The sequence below is a fragment of the Schistocerca serialis genome, chromosome 11 (genome assembly GCF_023864345.2).
Source record: "Schistocerca serialis cubense isolate TAMUIC-IGC-003099 chromosome 11, iqSchSeri2.2, whole genome shotgun sequence".
NCBI lineage: Eukaryota > Metazoa > Arthropoda > Insecta > Orthoptera > Acrididae > Schistocerca > Schistocerca serialis.
In genome coordinates, this window is record NC_064648.1 from 137,600,981 (window position 1) to 137,620,155 (window position 19,175).

General features: G+C 41.1%; 1 protein-coding gene across 1 annotated transcript in view; it reads right to left on the reverse strand.

Moving 5' to 3' along the window:
* Positions 1-12,016, reverse strand: part of LOC126426717 (ankyrin-1-like) — a 56,680-nt gene extending 44,664 nt beyond the window's left edge. Inside the window, exon 1 of the mRNA XM_050088635.1 lies at positions 11,929-12,016. The gene's annotated coding sequence lies outside the window, so the exon portion shown is untranslated. The remainder of the gene's footprint in view (positions 1-11,928) is intronic.
* Positions 12,017-19,175: the final 7,159 nt, after the last annotated feature.

Genomic DNA, 19,175 nt, shown 5'->3' on the forward strand with positions numbered 1-19,175 from the left:
CATTTCACACAATGCCCATTGAAAATGTTTTTTTAAATTCAATCCAAAAGTTGGAAATAACCACAGTTTCAGCTTGCTTCAAGAAATAATACCATTTTAATTAACTTGGAAAAGAAGGTACTTTCACTCAGTCAAAATACGAGCCTTTTACCAATTCTAAGACACTTTTGTGACTTGTTTGGAAAAGTAGAGTTCTCCACCTCAACCTCTGAAATCATCTCATTGGATAACACAAAAAAAAAATACTGTTTCTTGGGCTGAACTTTTAAATTTTCTGATAATTCTTAAGGCAGTAGACTAATGTGCAACATTTCAGACGAGATACGATGCGTGAACATTGTATCCCAGAAATTTGAGGAATTGGAAAAAGCTAATTTGAAAACAGTTAAGAGACTGTGTGATATATTCCACACACTTAAAAGTACAGGTACTTCGTGTAAAAATATAGACACGCTTGTGAATTTTGCTCCTGCTGTACTATACACAAATATTGTTGTGGAAAGAATATTTTCAACTGTGAAGTCCCTTTGGAGGGTGGAATGTGTAGTGCTAGAACCACTTCATTCCCCACACGAGTTGTGTGTCTCATATTAGAGGCCAAAAACGAACATAAAATTCTTTGTCAAGTACAGAGTAGAGGTGCTCTTATTCAGTAATTGTACTGTCTAATTATTGGATTTATAGTGAATTCTTGCAATGGGCCTTTGTCCTCAGAAGTTGACTGCCGAAAGTAGTTGCTCTCTGTCCCAGTGTACTTAAAAGCAGAATAAGCAAGCATTCTTCAAAACTATATAATGTATGGATGGTCAGTGTCTGCATCAAGTAAATCCTACCCCATATTTAGCAGATTGGGTTCCGCATTTGGAGGCTGCATTCGAGAGAGACGTACCATATGTCGAAGTTTAAGCACCATTTAATATTTTCGTGTGTTTTAATTCAGACAAACGTCGAGTGGCTCTTTACATACCACCTCATAGAGCCACTCTGCTTCCTAGTCAAGCTCCCTCAAATCATTCAGTTCTTATCTTCCCTTAATAGCGATCTATCAATAAAATTGTAATATGTTGTCTTGTGTATCCAGTACGAGGATATTTCATTCCTTAGCTCATACAACAGCCTGACAGGTGGTGGTTTTCTCGGCTATTTTTCCAGTACTTGAACGAATTTCAGCCACAAACTAAGTTTGTGTGTCTGGTGCGTGCTCAATGAAACGAAAACGAAAATAACCTCTCTTTGCCTGGTGGCTGTTGGTATTTGACGTCAGGAACAGGTTTCATTCGGAACACCGACTTTGCCATTAAATCTGAATTTTGAGGAGAACAGGTAGCCTTCATAATGGCGAGACCCTTTTGCACAGGATTTCGGTCACCCCAGGGACCTTATGTTGATGCTGTGACATTGTTAGGGTGTACTAATACGTAAATTTTATTTTCTACAGATATCTCACAATTTCTTCATTGTGGTTGATCAGCGTTGTTGCTTGCTTTATGAAACAGTGTCGTCTTTGATGCCTGTTTTGAATTTTGTGTGAAGTGTGTTTATGGTACTTTGGGAGCTTTTCGTCGTAATCCTTTTCATTGGGTAGTTTTTTAAATGTAATTAATCCTCGGTGTGACAATGATTTTGCGCTGGGAATTGCGTGTGAAGCTCATTTTCATTCTATCAGGTTGCTTGTGATGAATACTCTTGTTTAGCCAGTGTGATGAACTTAATAAAAATTCAGCATGTTATTTAAGTGTGTTTCAGGTAGTGTTTTTTCTGTATAAGATTTTCATTTGCGTTATTCGAAAATAGTTACGTTAGTCGCTTCAAAAGCAGTACGAGGAGGAAAGAAAAAAAGGTGGTGAGGAGTCAGATTGCGAAATGCCCAAAAAAGAGACTGCGAAGGTACAGAGACGTGTAGGAGATAGATTCTCCCCAATTTTAGCCACTAAAATGTGCAAAATGAAACAGTAGGTTCCTCCGATGCGAGAGAAATGAGTGAGCCAGACTTCAGTGGTGCAGCGGAGATGTTTAGATCTAGGACGTGCACAGCCTGTTCCAGTCACAGCTAGCAGTGTTTCGGGTCGAGTGCACAACTTACTGAGTGTGAGTGCGAGCGAGGCTGAAGCAACGATAAGTGAACAGAGGGCAGCAGAGCATGTAGCTCTGAGCAGAACATGATTGGCCAATTTGGCCACGCTGATAAAAAGAATAAGCACACAGCGAAGAGTTAAAGGCAGGCTTGCTGGCGTCAAAGGAGGAGCTGAACTGAGATTTAGTTGCCGAATACGGCACCTTAACGACTACAGTTGAAAATCACTGAGCTCAGAAATTGATGATGATATGGAAGAAACGTTCAGAACTTAAAATCAAGGACGACACTGCGCAATTTGAAGAAGCTAAGGTCATCGGTCTCTAGACTTACACACTACTTAAACTAATGTAAACTAACTTATGCTAAGAACAACACACACACACACACACACATGCCCGTGGGAGGATTCGAACCTCCGGCGGGAGGGGCCGCGCAATCCGTGACACGGCGCCTCAAACCTCGCGGCACTTGGAGAGGCAGGAAACAGGTTAAGTGGGATAGAAGTAGAACAGAAAAGAGTGAGCGGGAAAGGCTGGTTGCCAGGTGGCTAGAACAGGAGCATGGGGGATGTGACTGATGGTGATCATAGGGAATTATTTAATCTACTAAAACGAATGCCCATGTTCACTGGCAACATACAGGGTGGCGCACGAAATGTGTTACCATTTTGTTTTTGAATATGAACTTTGTCAATACGATCTGAAAGGAACATACTACAATGAAGAGCCGCCCATGGAGATTTGTTCTAACTCAGCGCATACTGAATATGTCCGCCAGTTCGTTTCCGACCTTCCTTCAAACGAATACTGAAGTTAGTGATTACCTACGGCACATGTCTTCCGCAATTTCAGTGCAAGCTTGAAAAATAAGTTTTCTGAGCTCCATTAAATCAAGTGGACGTTTCGGGGAAATTTTTTCCTTTAGGTACCCCAAAAAGAAGAAAGTCACATGGATTGAGGTCTGGACTGTGAGTTTTTACATGAGCATTTCGACGTGGAGATCATTTCACTCAGGCTTCCAGGTCGCTTCAATGACGGACAAAATTGGCTCCCCAATGGCGGACATATTGAGCATGTGCTCAGTTAGAACAAATCTCCATGGACGGCTCCTCATTGTAGTATATGTTCCTTTCAGATTGTATTGACAATAAAGTTTATATTCAAAAACAAAATGGTAACACATTTCGTGCGCCATCCTGTATGTACGCCAAGTGCGGACATTATCGAGACACTTGGGAGCGAATAAACAGCAGGAGTTCTGGAACTGGAAAGTACAGTTAAGGAAACGCTCGATGTTGCAAATACAGTACATGCACAGAAGCCTTAGGCAAATCATAACAAATAGCTACAGGCAATCCACTTACACTGGAATCATTAAAATTTTGTAGGAATCCACAGTACTTGCGAGCTGAAATTAGAAACAGCATTCGGTAACTTTGAAAGAGAAAATGGGAGCTCAACTTGGAATCGACCGAAGTACAAGTAGGAACAACTGTGGATGAATAGGCCGGCTCGAGAAAGTGCAGAAGAAATCTGCAGCAGAAACCCTGCGTCTGTGATGTAACGAAAACTAAGATGCACTGCGATGAAAAAAGAAAAGAAAATGAAAACGAGAATTGCCCGAAACTACGGAAGACGCTGTGATAATACGATGCTAAACAGCATCTACATTTGCATCTACATTTTAATTAAAAGCAGGAGTGATGAAAATTCGTGACTAACGAGGGTAATTTTTCCACATGAGCTGCGTGTGGCGTAAAAGCGCAGTTTAGTAGCGCAGTGTAGTAAAATACGTAAGCCACTGAAGGTTATCGGAGTCAGCTGTCTGGTAATCTCTGAACTCCTACCACATCGGACACCGCTGAACACACTTCAGTACAGCTAGGTTGATAACGAGTCTATCAGAGACAGAACCCCAAGCCAGAAAAGTGTCCACATTTCCTCCTCCTCCTCTTTCGTGACGTGCTGTTCTGCAGTTCGCCATCGTTAGGCAGCGACGTGTCACAAAGCTTCGCGCATTAGTTGCAGTACGTTTGAAACCGTAATGTCTTGTTATTCCTCGCGACAATTCCCTTAACTCTGCTCCATATCGATTCTGTCGGGTTCAGACTGCAGTGTTACGACCACAACTCTAAATATAATTCATTTGTACAGCGTGCTCGACGCCATCAAAATTGTCTTCCATCTTTCTGCGACATTTATCACTCTGGCTCATGTGAGACCACATCTGTCCTACAAAACAATGGGCATATTCAAACAGTACTTTTTAATTTTTCTCCAAAACATTTAATCACGTAATGTTTTACCTTCAACCATCTTTTTCAATCTTTTATAATATATCTGTAATTAAGAATGTATACTTGCAATGAAAACCAGAAATTTTCGTGTGATATGTAATTGTAAACTACAAGATGTGCATTTTTCTTAAAATTGGTGATGCGCAAGTTAATTGCCATATATGGCTCAAAACCATATCGACCAAAACCATTAAAAATAAACGCAAAATATATCTATTTAAAACAGCAGATAAAAATTCGCTTGATGCCGTCCTAAGAGAGAGTCTCCATTCCTCCCAAGCTAATTATGTAAGTGTAGACCAGATATGGCTCAAATTCAAAGATACAGTATCGACAGCAATGGATTCATACCGTCTAAGTTAATAAGAGACGGGACTGATCCATCATGGTACACAAAACACATCAGAACACTGTCGCAGAGCAACGAAAAAAGCATGCCAAATTCAGAAGAACGCAGAAGCCCAAAACTGGCTAAGTTTCACGGAAGCTCGAAATTTAGTGCGGACGTCTATGCGAGATGCTTTTAATAGTTCCCACAATGAAATATTGTCCCAAAACACGGTAGAAAATCCAAAGAGATTCTGGTCGTATGTAAAGTACACCAGTGGCAGAAAACAGTAAACACCGTCACTGCGCGATAGCGATGGAGAAGTTACCGATGATTGTGCCTCTGAAAAACCACAGCAGCTGTTAGCATGAGTGACAAAAGTAGATAGCTTAGGTGTTGCGATACAACTCAAATCACTTAAGAAAGGCAATTCTTCCGGTCCAGATGGTATACCAATCAGGTTCCTTTCACAGTATGCAGACACAATACCGCCTTTCTTGGCAATCACATACAACTGCTCACTTGACGAAAGGTCTGTTGCTAAAGACTGGAAAGTAGCACAGGTCACACCAATACTCAAGGAAGGAAATAGGAGTAATCCACTTAATTACAGACCCATATCACTGACCTCAATTTGCAGGATGATTCTGGAGCACATACTGTAGTTTAACATTATAAATCACCTTGAAGAAAATGACTTATTGATACATAACCAACACGGATTCAGAAAATATCGTTCTTGTGCAACACAGCTAGCTATTTATTCCCATGTAGTAATGAGTGCTGTCCACAAGGGATCTCAGAATGATTCCATATTCCTAGATTTCCATAAGGTTTTCGATACCGCTCCTCACAAGCGAGTATTAATCAAATTGCGTGCATATGGAGTATCGTCTCAGTTGTGTGATTGGATTCGTGATTTCCTCTCCGAGAGAGGTCACAGTTCGTGGCGATAGACGGCAAATCATCGACTAGAACAGAAGTGATATCAGCTGTTCCGCAAGGTAGTGTCATAGGCCCTCTGCTGTTCCTGATTTACCTAAACGATCTAGGAGATATCTGGGCAGCCCCCTTAGATTGTTTGCAGATGACGCTGTAATTTACAGTCTAGGAAAGTCATCAGACGATCAATTCCAACTACAAAATGACCTAGAGAGAATTTCTGTATGGTGCGAAAAGTGGCAATTGGCACTAACAAGGGAACCTCCCCATCGCACCCCCCTCAGATTTAGTTATAAGTTGGCACAGTGGATAGGCCTTGAAAAACTGAACACACATCAATTGAGAAAACAGGAAGAAGTTGTGTGGAACTGTGAAAAAATAAGCAAAATATACAAACTGAGTAGTTCATGGGAAGATATGCAACATCAAGGACACTAGGAACGCAGGAGCGCCGTGGTCTCGTGGTAACGTGGGCAGCTGCGGAATGAAACGTCCCTGGTTCAAATCTTCCGTCGAGTGAAAAATTTTAACTTTTTATTTTCAGTTTATGTGACAAACTCTTATATTTTCATCACTTTTTTGGGAGTGGTTATCACATCCACAAGAAAACCTAAATCGGGCAAGGTAGAAGAATCCTTTTACCCATTCGCCAAGTGTACAAGTTAGGTGGGTCGAAAACCTATTCCTGTCATGTGACGCACATGCCGTCACCAGTGTCGTATAGAATATATCAGATGTGTTTTCCTGTGGAGGAATCGGTTGACCTATGACCTTGCGATCAAATGTTTTCGGTTCCCATTGGAGAGGCACGTCCTTTCGTCTACTAATCGCACGGTTTTGCGATGCGGTCGCAAAACACAGACACTAAACTTATTACAGTGAATAGAGATGTCAATGAACGAACGGACAGATAATAACTATGCAAAAATAAAGAAAGTAACATTTTCACTCAAGAGAAGACTTGAACCAAGGACCTCTCGTTCAGCAGCTGCTCACGCTACCACGGGACCACAGCGCTCCTGAGCTCATGTTCTCCATGATGTTTCCCATGTGGTCCATGGACTACTCAGTTTGTATATTTTGCTTATTTTTTCACAGTTCCACACAACTTCTTCCTGTTTTCTCGATCTGTGTTCAGTTTATCAAGGCCTATCCACTGTGCCAACTTATAACTAAATCTGAGGGGGGTGCGATGGGGAGGTTCCCTTGTAAGCAAAGAAAAGTGCGAGGTCATCCACATCGGTACTAAAAGAAATCCGAGTAATTTTGGGTATACGATAAATCGCACAAATCTTAGGGCTGTCAGTTCGATTAAATACCTAGGAATTACAATTACGAGCAACTTAAATTGGGGAGATCACATAGATAATATTGTGGGGAAGGCGAAACAGACTGCGCTTTGTTGGCAGGACACTAAAGAGACAGCCTACATCACACTTGTCGATCCTCTGCTGGAATATTGCTGCGCGGTAGGGGATCCTTACCAGGTAGGATTGACGGAGGACATTGAAAAAGTTCAAGGAAGGGCAGCCCATTTCGTGTTATCGCGAAATAGGGGTGAGAGCGTAACTGATATGAGACGCGAGTTGGGGTGAGAGTCACTGAATCAAAGGCAGTCTTGATTGAGGAGAGATCTGTTTACGAAATTTCAATCTCCAACTTTCTCTCCCGAATGTGTAAATATTTTGTCGACACCCAACTACGTAGGGAGAAATGATCATGATATTAAAATAAGAGAAATCAGAGCTCGAACGGAAAGATATAGGTGTTCCTTTTTCCCACGCGCCATTCGAGAGTGGAATGGTAGAGAAGTAGTATGAAAATGGTTCGATGAACCCTCTGCCAGGCACTTAAGTGTGAATTGCAGAGTAACCATATAGATGTATATGTAGATGTGATGAGTTTCATATTTAAATGCTTTAGGTATTCAAACCGAACAAAGAAAATTACGCACCACGTGGAGCGTAGAACCACCGCCCGCCGGCACACACGATGGTCAGTCTACGACCCTGTCTATCACGCCACGCATATAGTTAACACTTCCCTTATTTCTGATACATAGTCCTCGAAAAGTCAAAAGCTGATTTCGGATTCACGTTTATGCTCTTATCCGTCTCTCAGCCGTATCTTCTTATTCCACACCAACCTACACCTCTTGCTGTGCTACGGAGTACTGAAAGCTTGTTCCCAACAAATAAGTAGGATTCTCAGCCACATATGAATTTTTCCAGATGGACTGAAATACGCTGTTGTTCAACAACGGAAAAAAAGGGGATAGGTCTGATGCTAACAACTACCACCCAGTCTTAGTTCTGACATCCTTATCCAAAATTCTTGAAAAAGTCATGTATTCAGGAGTAGCATCACGTATCTGTAAAAATGACGTACTAATTAAATGTCAATTTGGTTTTCAGAAAGACTTTTCAACAGAAAATGCTATATATGTGCTTTCACTGATCAAATATTAAATGCACTGAATAACCGAACTTCATCCATTGGAATATTTTGTGACCTCTCAAAGGCTCTTGATGGTGTGAATCATGAATTTCTTCTAGACAAGCTTAAGTATTGTGGCATGAGTGGGACAGTGCACAAATGGTTTAATTCATATTTCACTGGAAGAAAGCAGAAGGCTCAAATTAACAGTACAAATAGTCTGCGAAAACCAGCAGAGTCCTTCAACTGGGGAGGTATCAAGAACGGTGTCCCACAGAGTTCAGTCTGTTTCCTTATTGGTCTTAATATACATTAATGACTCGCCACTCTATATTCATGAAGATGCAAAGCTAGTTCTTTTTGCTAATGATAAAAGTACAGTAATCACACCTAAGGAGATTGTAAATAATGTCTTTCACAAAATTACTAAGTAGTTATCTGCAAGTGGACACTTATTAAATTTTGAGAAAAAACAGTGAATATAATTATGTGGAGTAAATGGCATAACACTGATAAATATAGGCTATGAACGCAAGTCTGTTGCTAGGGCAGGGTATTCAAAATTTCTGGATATGTACACTGATGAGAAATTGAATTTGAAGAAACTTCGATGATCTGCTGAAATAGTTAGGTTGAGCTACTTATGCTACTGCGGTTATTGCAAAATATTGGTGATGAACATCATTAAATTAGCCTACTATGCCTATTTTCATTCACTGCTTACACATGGTATTTTATTTGGGGGCAATTCGTCACTAAGAGGAAAAGTGTTCATAGCATCAGGCTAACAGCTGGAGCCCACCGAAGAACACCTTGTGGACGTTTATTTAATGAACTTGAGATATTCACAGTACCTTCGACGTACATATAGTCATTTATGAAATTTGTCATTAATGACCCACCCCAATTCAAAAGTAACAGCGAAGTGCATAGCTACAACACTAGAAGAAACGATGATCTTCACTACTCTGGATTAAATCTCACTTTGTCGTAAAAAGGTGTGAATTATGTTGCCACAAAAATATTTGGTCATTTGCCAAATAGCATTAAAAAACCGGCAGATATCTAACCAACATTTAAAACAAAATAAATGTATGGAAATACGGAAGCGTCCGATCCCGCCCGTCTACTTTGACGTCACAAATATGGCAGAAACGACCATAAACCACGATTCCAATATGGCGCATATGAAGTCGTTATGTACACATTGTGAGGACGAAAATACATCGAAAAACAAACACACACTTTCCACAAGAAGCCTAATGACACTAACGGGACAAGCGCGGGAAATGGGGTGTTTTGGGTGGGGGGGGGGCAAACTAAATATAAACTAATTTAGACACCCACCCCCATACAAAACAACACAAAAAGACGAAAAAACCGACATCACAAAACTCCCCAAATACCACTAAACAGTATCATCTGGAATCGGACACTTCCCTTGACCTGTATAGCTCAACAGCAGCTCCCGATCCCATAAATTAGGATCAAACACTTCCCTTGGCCCATAGCTTTCCTGATACCAACGTACACAGCCACACATCGGGATCGAACACTTCCCTTGACCTGCGCACTTAATTTTATCCGTCATATCCATTCCTGAACAAAAACACCGGATTAATTTTACTAAAATTACCACACGACGTACAGCGAACACTAAATTACCCTTCACACAAAATCGTTAACTCACTGAAACGAATTCCAGTACAAACACAGCTGACACACTAACAATTCTGGATAATGCAAAGACGACGCGTGGGATCGGACGCTTCTGTCGACCCTCCTGAATGACAGCTCCTACTGAATAGATGAATCTTTAGACATGAAGTATTAACTATAAAAATATTTACTATTTTGTATAAAGAAAACTTGTGTTCAAGTGACACATCCCACATCGTTACGACATGTATTAATGCTCTATGCAACAAGGATCTATGTATGTATGTATCTATGGATGCAGGCTAATTTGTCAACAAAACTCATTTCAGGAAGGTGGCTATCGTATCAGCCCTTCTTTGTGGAAGTTTGTCTACAACCACCTGCATTGCTGTTTTTCATTTACTTACACAAAAGACGATGAAATTACTCCCAACGTATTAATGACAAGAGATTCGCTTGCTGTGATATAAACTGTATTCCTTCCTCTACGCAACAGCAACACACTTTATACTGTAAGCACCTACAGATGTAACAATGCGTTCTTCTTAAAGCCGCAACAGGTGAATAATTCTTTATTTGTCCTAATAAAGTATTACTCAGCAGCACCCGTTTGGTTTGACAAGAACTTGTATGTGAATCTTCAGTTTCTCCCAGCTTATTTTTTGATGGAACAGTCCACAGGTGAACTGCCTGTTCGTAGTGTCCAGCGGGCACGCTATGAACCGAAAGTACAGCTATGGACTGTTCCATCAAGAATATATGTAACAGTTGAGTTCTGCAGTGCGATTTGTAACTGATACTCTGTATTTTGATATCGTTTTGAGCAATGACAAACACTTGTCAGAAAGGATTCTGAGGATGGCTGGTTTTACTGCCAATGTGTTTCAGTACTGGTCCTTTACGTGGGATACTGCTTCACTCGTCCAGATACCCCCTTAGCAGAAAACCGACTACTTTTCTGGTAAGTGTACGGCACAGTCACTGCCTGGAGATGCACGATTATTAACAGAATAAAACAAAACACTCCTATTCTGTCGATGAGCTCCTGGAAGAGCTAAAAAATTAAGCAAATTCCAGTGTTACATTGCTGATTGTCTTCATTTAAACTTACGACTTGTCACCTGAATATGTTTTTTTATATTTCATTTTATCTGTTTCTAATATCGTGTTATAATTTCATGTATTGACTCGTTCGATGACCATGGAGACTTCTCCTTAATTTGGTCCCACGGAACAATAAATAAATTAAAAACAGAAGTGAAGACTAAGTCCCTAACGCCGGGAATTTTGACCATTTCTAGCTAGAGGATCAATTTTAGGTCAACGTACTAATTCAGTAATTTCTGCACTTACACATATAGAACAAAGACGAAATGGACGATAACATTATCTGTCTTACTGACTACCCAACAGACTACCTTGTCACCAAAAACATTTCTCTAGAAAAGTGAAGATATCGAAATTCAATGGAACAGCGTTCTGTACTAAAACACATTTGCGTGACTTAACGTGCTGACGATTGCTAATGCAGGACTGGGAGAAAGAAGCTAACAGATTAGTTGTACTAAATTCGGCAGTTTTCGTGGAGCTGACTGCTTCGGGAAATATCTGATTCAATGCTACGCTATCGAACTGTCAAAATGCGTCTAGCTTTGTTTGATTTCAAACCATTAGGAATAGGATCAGATTGTCACTAGGTCTACGCACTATCCTGACGTAAAGTAATTGTTTAATTCCTCAATAGTGGAAGTTGCCATAGCATCTTATCTACTTGCACATGCAATGTTCCATCCTTCTGTTCTGTTATTCCTAACATGCAGAATAATCCTATTATGGATCACATGTGTACAAATAACAAGCTATATTTCGGGGAAAAAAAATTCAACAAAATGGCACGAATACGAGTAGAAATCTCGTCCGAGCCTACGCTTTTCACTCATGCCTAAAGTCCGTAGAACAGCAAAATTAATAGGAATGTCGGTAGGACTTTAAAATATCAAGATTTGTAATACGAAATTCGTTAGTATTTTGAGAGCGTAATAAACGAACGCGGTTTGCTTTATAAGCGATAGTCTCCATAGTGAACGTAAATGAAACCTTACAGTTACCGTGACTTTGCAAAAATAAACCAAAAGAAAACAAAGAAAATAATTCAACACTACAGGAACGCGTGAAAACAGTTGTCCTTACCTTATTAAGGGTGTGGGTGTAGCAGAAGAAATTCTCGGCGCAGCAGCAGCAGCAGCACGAAACCCCAACGCAGAACGTCGCACTGGACACGACTCGCTACAAATGCGACAGACGCCTGAAGCGGCAGGGCTGTGGCACGCAGTCAGTGCTGCCAACGGCTGCGAGGCCGGCAGGTACCAACTGCAGTCTGCTACGGGGGCCTCACAGGGGGCAGCGCTTCCAGGGACCCCGCGCAGAACATGCGAATGTAATACGAAGACTGTCGTCCTAATTTTGTTATTGCGGACAAGCAGAAAAAAATAAAGTAACATGTTTGTGAAAGTACTTTTAGAGCTATGTAATCCAATTCTACGCTCACTGTGACACTGCTGTGGCCACTGGAGTGCCTCTCAGAAAATTATGCCCGCACCGGGGTAGGGGGAACCAGCGGCTGTGAGACGGACGCGCTACAGTACTGTTTATTGTCAACACATGGCTGTTGCCCATGCATATATTCGGTTCATTGCTTCGTAGCCCCTGTTCGCGCCATTTCTACTCATTGCTGTGGATAACAATGAAGCATTACATCCTACTCGTCAGCAGGTTCTTTCCTACAGAATGATTGTTTTATTGTCGTCAGTTGAAACATATGCCTGCCGCACTTTCCCACTTCACGTGTCATGTGTGCACTGTGTGTCAAGATACAGTGTTTTTCCCTGTCCTGTGGAGTTCAAAGAGCCAAAAGGGAAACCTTTCCTGAAAGGGACAGATTTAAAAAATACGATTCACGTATTCAAAAGATCAAGAAAAAGCTACAACTGAACAGTTTTTGAACTCACAAAAAGGCGCTTCCGGAAAATTTCTCCTACCAACAACGTCAGACAGTGAGACTTAAGCGTGCTTAAAAGGCCATGTCCCTAACAGCAGCCTCTCATCGTGTGGTGCTTCAGATGCAAGTGAACACAAGCACTGGAACACGGACCCCCAGCTGTCCCACATTCGGGTAGGCCTACTGCTAGCAGTTGTGAAGCAATCACGAGTTTGGACCCAGCCACTTGGCCTAATAGGTTTACATCCACAATGATAAGTGAAATTTTACATAAAGGCCCTACTAAAATTGTAAGTTTTGAGTATCCTTTAAACGAGAATGAAAGAAAATTTTCAACTCATTTTTAATATAAGAAGTTTACCAAATTGAGAAAAACAATGATCGTAAATGGCTTATGTATTCGAAACCTACCGACAACTTTCTTTGTTTTTATTATAAACATATTCGGTCTCCTTCAAACTAGACTTGGTCAATGTTTCTATGCTTCGATACGGTGTATCGATACGTGGAACTGTTTCAGTGTTTCCGAACGGCTGTGGTTCACTGTTTCGAAACAGTGGTGTTTCATTCCGCCACTGTCTCGGATAACAGGACCAGATTCGATCTCGAGCCAGACACAGAAACTGTATCATTGTTTCAAAAGAAGGCTGTTTCAGTCCACAGTGGTGTTTCATTCCGCTCTGTGTCGGACGAGATTCCGGCTCGGCACAGGTACTGAAACACAACACACCACTTCATGAAACACTTTCAAGAGTGTCGAAATCTTTTTGACAGCAAATAGCATGAAGCTTAAGACATCCGAAAATAAAGCTTCGTTTCTAGCTGACTCTCGTATTCCGAAATGGCGTAACATCTGCTTTATAAACACTAACAAAACAATAAAACAACGCATACTATTCACATTCAAAATAATAAATATGTGAAAATCATTCATTTAAATTACACTTTTTTTTATAACAAACGCTTCTCTGTTCATGTACAGTAATCATATTAAGAAACGCAAGTAAGACTACAACATTTTGAATAAAAAAAAAGGCGTAGAGTGACAGTTATTAGACATATACATAAATTCGATGTAGGTATAATTGCAAGCAATCTGTTTGACATATCACTTACAGTTTAATGGTGAACTGGAAGGGCTGGGGAGCATAGTGTATTTATAGTAACGGTTCGAATCACCTTGAAAGAAAATTTTTTCTGTTATATCTTGTTATTTATTCTAATTATTTGGCGTTATTTGTGAGTCTATAGTCACTGTGCCTATTACCCACAATGATTCCCTTTGTGTGCATGGAAATTAGCAGGATGGGTATATTACCCATACTATAGGAATGTGGGAATCCCAGTAGCATATCCGTTGTTTCTGCAGTTTGCTCCCACCTCCAGTTCCGTTCGTGGTGGCTCTTGTATCTTCAGCTATGGCTGTCCTCAGCCATTTGAAAAGCATGAAAGTCACACGACACGAAAGCAGCGCATTTGCTGCAGGAAACACGAAACTGCCAAGACGCCCAAGTGATAGTTACATACTTCCTGCAATATGATTAGCGCTCTCGCACCTCATTTGTGTTTATATGCACATACTTATACAGTAGACATTCAAGATGATAAAATGTGTAGGTTTATTAGATTACAAAACACAAACTGTTTCACTGTTTCGAAACAGCGTATCGAAACATTACATTGTACTGTTTCATTTCTTTCGAAACAGTTATGTGTTTCTGTTTGCCCATCTCTACTTCAAACAAGATATCAGGCGATGGACTCCGTGGCTGGGTTCATTTAGAAAATCGGATTCAAGAGCATGAACAATAATTTAACAACATAAACAGTACAAGAAAGTGGACAGAATGCGAGGTAATTTGAAACAACAAAGTGGTATTGGTCATACTTACTTTGAACTACTGGAAAGAGAGAAGGAACATTAGCGTCAGATTCTAAACTGAATTATACTCACCATCAGATACCTAGTTCAACGTAAAGGGAGGCAGTGTCAAGCTCTATCAAGAAAATAATGTTAGTTTTCTTGGTTTGATCGAAATGACAGCAGAATTTCACCCTGTTTTGTAGGAACATTAGAGTTGGGTAAAGGCTCAAGTAAGTCATGACCATTTTCTTGGAAAAAACATTCAAAACGAACTCATAAATTTGCTTGCCAACAAAGTAAAAAACAGAATTGTTAATTCTGTAAACGAAAGTAAATATTTTTCTGACGTGCTTGATTATACTCCTGATACATGCCACAAGGAACAAATGACATTGATTGTTAGGTCTGTAAGTTTATCAGAAGACGCAGCGACTGTAGAAGAACACTTGCTCGACTTCCTGAACATCACTTCAACAACAGGAGAAAGTTTGACTGAAACCGTTTTGTCGGAACTAGATAAACTAGGACTCGATATTCATGATTGCAGAAGCCAACGTTATCGATTATAAAAGGTTATCGAAGTGGTGTTCAAGTCAGAATATTAAGGTGCAAACCAAGAGCATTCTATATGCCATGTGACAGCCACAGTCTTGTGTTATCAGATGCGGCGAAATCTACTGCAAAAGCAGTCACATTTTCTGGTGTAATTTAAAGAATATACATTATTTTCAGTGCATCCACTCAGAGACGGGAAATCTTATTGCGCAGGGCGCCAACTTTAACAGCGATGAATCTTTCAGATTCAAAGTAGGGTGTAGAGTGTCAAAGCTGTTAAAGTGCCAGACGAGAGAAGTCAGAGGCGCCCTTCCTGAGGTGAGCGACGGCGCTGTTGAATCGAAAACAAAGAGCGGAGCTCACTCGCTTGCTGTGGACGATTTGAAAAGCTCCGAGTTTATTGTAGGCGTTGTCGTATAGTACGGTCTTCTCTTTGCCATTAGCGCAGCAATTAAGGCAGTTCAAGCAGCAAACGTTGACGTGAAAGTAGCAACTAAATCTCTCGAAAGTCTAATTACGTTTATTGGGAATTTCCGCGAAGGAGTTTTCGTTAATGTGCAGTTAACAGCGAAAGAGATAACTGAAACTTCGCAGACTTGACCAAAATTTGGAGAAAGGAGAACTGGCAAGAAGGCGAAGCAATTTGATTATGAAGGTGACGATTTGGTTTGCATAGCTCAACCGTCAGAGGAGACATATAGGATCGATTTTCTCTACCCTGTCGTTGAGACAGTGTTAAAAAGTTTGAAAGAGAGGTTTCGCCAAATGGCAAAGTATTCCGAAGTACTCGACTTTTTGTTTTTTCTAGACAGTTTAAAGTACATACAGGCCGAAGAATAGAAAATGCTGTCTACAAACCTTGAGAAAGAGCTAAGTGTAAACGTAAATTGTGAATGTTCGAAAGACATTGTTGCTTCAGCTCTCTTGACAGAAATTAATGTGCTCAGAGAAATGGCGCCCGATGACGTGACAACTCCTACGTTAATACTGAAATACTCGAATGATTCTGCAAACCCGTTTAACGGGATTTACATCGCCCACAGAATTTAGCCAGCCGTGCCAGGAACTGTCGCCTCCGCTGAAACAAGCTTTCCACGTTCAGAGCTCGTCAAGAATTATTTCCGAAGCGGCATGTCGGCCATGTTCTCAATAGAACACGGCGTGGTTCCAAAATTGAGTTCTGAAGATACTATTCACGAATTTGCTCTTCAAATAGCGAGGAAAAGATGTTTTGTGTATACCCTTTGTGTTTATAACCTACAACTCAGTTAATTTCCTGTGACCACAGAGCACAGTCGAGTGATGAAAACATTGAAGCAAAATTTGTGAACCTTACCTGATTTTGAATTTCATTGAATTGGAAGGATTCCCATAGCAGTCTTATTATTAACATTTTTGTAATAACCGTAACTATTAAGATTTCTTCTCCAATTAACTATTTTCCTACAACGACAGTAGATCCCCTGCGGTAACAGTCTACTGAAGCACTGGTACTACGTTAATGACGGAAGTTAGAATTCTTTTGTACGTCACGGAGATATGTGAGCTGTGTTGGTGGAGGGACTGGGTGGTTGGGGAGGGGGGGGGGAGGGGGGGGGGGAGAGCCCCTCGCAGAACTTGGCCACACGTCCCCACGCCGGCTGAGCCCTGCTCACCCACTGCTGGCTCTGGAATTTCCCGTAAGTAGGCTTTCACGCAAACACTACTTTGTCTATTTGCACTACCCTTCTCTGTACGCGTTCAATATTCCCTGTTATTTCTTTTTGTAATGGGTCCCACACACTCGCGCGATAGTCTAGGATGGACCACACGAGTGTTTCGTAAGCTGTCTCCCTTGTAGACTCACCGCATTCATCCAGTGATCTCGTCCACTCTGCCATCTAGTTTACCTACAACTGAGACTATGTGATACTTCCATTTTATATCACCTCAGTGTGCCACACTCAGGTCTTTGTATGAGTTGACTGATTCCAAAAGTGACTCACTAATATTACAACAACCTTAGAATACGACGTTTCAGCGAGTTTTTAAGTGCACAATTTTTTACGTAATTTCTCTGCCAAACAGACTGAAGTGAATGGCAGGGTGTTCGTCTAGCCACCATCACACGATTTGCCTTACATTTCTTCCCACTTACAGTAATTTGTCCAAGCCTCTTTTACTTTGAAATCATGTGAACATATGAATAAATATTTGTACAGCTTCTTTCAGACACTCCTTCATTACAGAGAATGTATCATCTGCACAAACTGTAACCTTACTGTTAACATTGCCTCCAAGGTCATTAGCATACGACGTGGACAGCAGTGCATGCAACACACGTCCCTGAGGCGTGTCTCAAGCTACTCCCACACCTGCTGGTAAGTCTCCTTCCGAGATAACATGCTGCGTCCTCCAGATACCTAGACAGATAGACAGGCAGATGGACAGAGACGGGGAAAGTGGGGGGAGGGAGGGAGGGAGGGAGGCAGAGCTGGAGACAGAAGCGCCTCATTCGCGTGCAGGGGGCGGCCCCCGCCTCTGCCACCCTCGTGGTGGATGTCCCCACAGTCCGACACACACACTGCCGACACTCCTTCCCGCTCTCTATACACCCCTGACGGCAGCGCTCCAAGCGGACACTAAGCTATAGTTCTGAATGCGATATACGAGGAATGCGAATAGCATCATTTATATTCATTTGTAACACAGTTTTTCAACAGAGAACGTCTGTAATGTGTAAAAATCTGCAGTAACTAAAACATTACACCTCATTTTTTTGTTGAATTTCCTAAGGGCCGTGGGAGGTATGAAGTGGTACATTTCGGGACGTTTTACTTACGATTCACTTGTAAGTAACATATATTTAATGAAGGATGTCGTTTTCTTACAAGGGAATCAAAAACGCTAGTAAACAGCGGAAGACGTGACCTTCAGCAGAAAGACGTCGTATATTTATTCGACGACGTGAAGTTTTGTTCACAACACCTCCAGTCGGATCAATGAACGCGAGACATGGGAAACTTCTATGGAATGCAGTATCTGCGTTACATAAGGTACCAAATAAGCCAACACAACTGTTGATGAAATGAAAAACACACAAATGTGGTAATAAGACATCAAAAACAATGAAACTTTTTCCCACACCGATCACACCAATTCCACAATTGTTGCTACATCTCTGCCAAAAACGGGAAGAATCTTACAACAGATTCGGGCTTGAAGCAAAAACAATTACATTGAAACAAATATTCGTCTATTAGAACATCGATAGAAGTGTGAGAATCTGTGAATCATTACGCTGCATACAAAATTGTTACGTGTCAAAGAGACTGTCCATCATGACAGGAACAGAGAGCAAACGAGATATATTTTCTCATGCTTCAAATATGTGTTTACGTTCTCTTCCTTTAAGAGGAGCAAGCTGCAGTTAAACAAATTATTGCTTCACGAGTAAATTGTAGGTTACGTCACAGAATCAGCTCTGTCGGCGCTTTGGCGCGAGTTTTTCAAACTGGGCAACTGTTATTAGAAAATAGTTTCCAGCTTTCCACAATAACGATCTTTTTATAAAAATAAATATAATTTGTATTTGTTTCGATATTCTGGAGTATAATATTGGTGGGATCGGTGTATGTGCAGCTTTGTCGAACAAATTTATTACAAATTAGATTTTGAATGATACTGTTCAAAGCATCGTGTTCCACAAACCCCAACTTCGCACTCTACACAAAACACACGTGCTTTTCTTCTCGCTTTTTTCCAATTGGCAACACCCACGGCATTTTCGCGTCGGCGCCTGCTTTTACGCGAAAGACTGTGTGTGTTATTCTGGAAGATGTCGTCCCACCAGACGTGTCGGCACCGACGCCTGTCAAGGTTCCATGCTGAGAGGATCAGCTGACATCGATACTGCCTCTTTCTGTGAGGTTCATTTGAAACTCAAGTCTTCCACATTTTACCACCAAGTCGGTTCCTTGCCGTTAATACTAACAGTTCTAATGCAGCCACTGCTTTTAGAAACGAGGAAATGGAACCGCT